The following is a 2,552-nucleotide window of genomic DNA, read 5'->3' as shown; positions in this document are numbered from 1 at the left end:
TAGATAGAGAGAGAGAGAGAGAGAGAGAGAGAGAGAGAGAGAGAGAGAGAGAGAGAGAGGGGGGGGATCTCGAAAGGGGGGGGGGGGCACCCTCGTTAGCACGAGTTTATACGTTCTTATACGAGTCCATTTTCCTCTGCAACTTTGTGTAGCCTAGGTCAATTTTTAAAGGCACACATTTTCTGGCAATCACCGTTTGTAGTTTTATTTTCGATTTTCGAGTCACTTCCCTTGATTGGGCTGATTGTGTTGGATGGATGGAAGGATTGCAACGTCTTTCAGTGATGTTGTCATCTGTTTTCAGCTCGTTGTGCAATGGGAATCTAGACTCTATATTTAGGCTAAGTTCAATGGTGTTGTAGCGTATTATATAGATCAAACTGTTGATTGATCGGACTCAGTGTCAGCGATTCCAAGGTTTATACACTGGGAGGTAAGACTTGAGCGGACTCAAATCTCGCAGACAATTTACTTTACAAAACAACGAGCGACCGCTCTGAACTCTATCATGAATTTATGCTCAATATGGCCATCAAAATCAGTAGGGAAGACGGAAGTCCTAAAGCATGTTACTAGATCTAGATCTAGATCTAGATATCTAGATCTAGATCTAGATACAATGTAACTACCTCTACAAATGATGAAATTGCAGTGGTTTACATATCTCCAGCGCAAAGTTTTGAATAATATAATATAGTTTATTAATTAGAAATCTTTAATATATGGCCACCTCTATTCTCACCCCGGGTGAGAATACCGCAGGCGAGTCTTTTGACTTTTGGCTATTCTCACCCGGTGGGCATTCACCGTTATAGTATAGCCTAGGCCAACCAGTTAATCGTTCACCCTGAACCACAGAATTCTACACTCTCTCTCTTTTGCTATCTCTAATGTCTCTATCTTATAAAACGTTCTAAATTCTACTAGATCTAGATCTACTGTTAGTGTTAGCGGCTGGATTGTACTTTACCGGACCACCCGTCTCGGCCCGTGATTACTACGCACGCCTAGCCTAACTACGCACTCATAGTACTCTGCGTGCGGACAAAAGGTAGTTCCGCGGGCGACTTCGCGCACGCACAGCGAAGTCAGCGGCGACTGGCGAGGCGAGGTGAGCGAGAGGTGGTGGTGGTTGAGAGTGGGCAGGGGATTTAACTTTGGTGGACCACCGTGTATCATACCAACAACTATAATAAAGAAAACACACAAAAATGCGAAACAATAACATGAGCGGACAGTCGTGTTTACATATCAATGGGGGGGGTTTCAGGGGGGCTAGCCCCCCTGCCAACAATAATTTAAAGACACTCACACACACACATATAAACAATAGCATGATAAGTCGCGAGCAGGGCCAATGGGGTTGCAATTATGCAAATGAGCTCTGGTGCCCATCTCTAGCCCTCCATTGTACTTTGCCGGACCAGGAGTAGGCCTAGGGCCTAGGCCAAGCCAGCAGAGTCGCGAGCAAATAAGAATAGTGGACCACGTGATTAGATTGACCAATTAGCCTCAAGGTGTCAGGGTCATGGGTCAAAGGGCACAGTGGCACGGTCGTGATGACTGAAAAACCCGGTAAGAGACGGCAGTCGATTGCTGGCAGTTGAAGAGGGAGGACGTAGAAAACTGAGTAGGAGAGTGAGTAGTCACTGAGTAGGGGAGCTCGGACACGAAGAACAGCGGGCCACTAGGCACCAGGGGCGCCACAGCGAAAGTAGTTCCGACCGGTGGTCCGGTAAAGTACAATCTTACCGTGTTAGCCTAAAAGCGTGCAATTTTGGGCGCTTTTTCGGTAGTTCCCACCCCGCATAAATTGTTATTCGCCGGTTTTGGCCCCAAGAGTAGGGGGGTTTCAGGGGGGCTTGCCCCCCTGACCTAATAAAAACAAGGTGGGGGGTTTCAGGGGGGCATGCCCCCCTGAATTTTACCACAATTTAATGTTTTGCAGTTGTTAGGTTTGACATCTTAGCTTGCCGCGAATCAAACGTATATAGATCTAGATCTAGATGTAGGTCAGGCTCTATCAAATAAGGGGGGTGGGAACTACCGAAAAAGCGCCCAATTTTGTCTGTGGGCAGTGGAGAAAGAGAGAGAGAGAGGAGACGCGCAAGAACTTCCGGGCAAAAGAAAATGGCGACCCGCGTAGTTCGGCTCGATTCGGAAAGTTAAACAGCCGTAGCATCTTTGTAGACAACCAAATTAATTTACTTTTGTGTTTTAACATCATTTTAAAACTTTGTTTTGGTCAATTTGATCGTCCGCACCGATAGACAGTATTCAGAAAGAGAGAGAGGGGAGGAGAAGATCTTGCGAGAACTTCCGGGCAGAACAAAATGGCGACCCGCGTAGTTCGGTTCGATTCGAAAAGTGAAATAGCCATAGCATCTTTGAAGATGATCAAATAAGCTTACTTTTGTGCTATAACGTAATTTTTTCTAGGCTTTTATCAATTTGATCATCCACACAGATAGAAAGTATTCCGAAATGAGGAAAAACAGGTCTTGTTTCACACCGGGTGAGAATAGTCTACGCTGGCAAGTCTCACCCGGGGT

At 46.0% G+C, this 2,552-nt stretch overlaps 1 protein-coding gene across 1 annotated transcript in view; it reads left to right on the top strand.

The window, feature by feature from the left end:
- The first annotated feature begins 244 nt into the window (after positions 1-244).
- The window catches only part of LOC101854545 (ankyrin repeat and zinc finger domain-containing protein 1), a 23,858-nt gene continuing 21,550 nt past the window's right edge, over positions 245-2,552 (top strand). Inside the window, exon 1 of the mRNA XM_005091054.3 lies at positions 245-433. The gene's annotated coding sequence lies outside the window, so the exon portion shown is untranslated. The remainder of the gene's footprint in view (positions 434-2,552) is intronic.

Source organism: Aplysia californica, unplaced genomic scaffold (genome assembly GCF_000002075.1).
Source record: "Aplysia californica isolate F4 #8 unplaced genomic scaffold, AplCal3.0 scaffold00025, whole genome shotgun sequence".
NCBI lineage: Eukaryota > Metazoa > Mollusca > Gastropoda > Aplysiida > Aplysiidae > Aplysia > Aplysia californica.
Note: the sequence above shows the minus strand (reverse complement) of the source record. Positions and strands in the feature narration are given on the sequence as shown.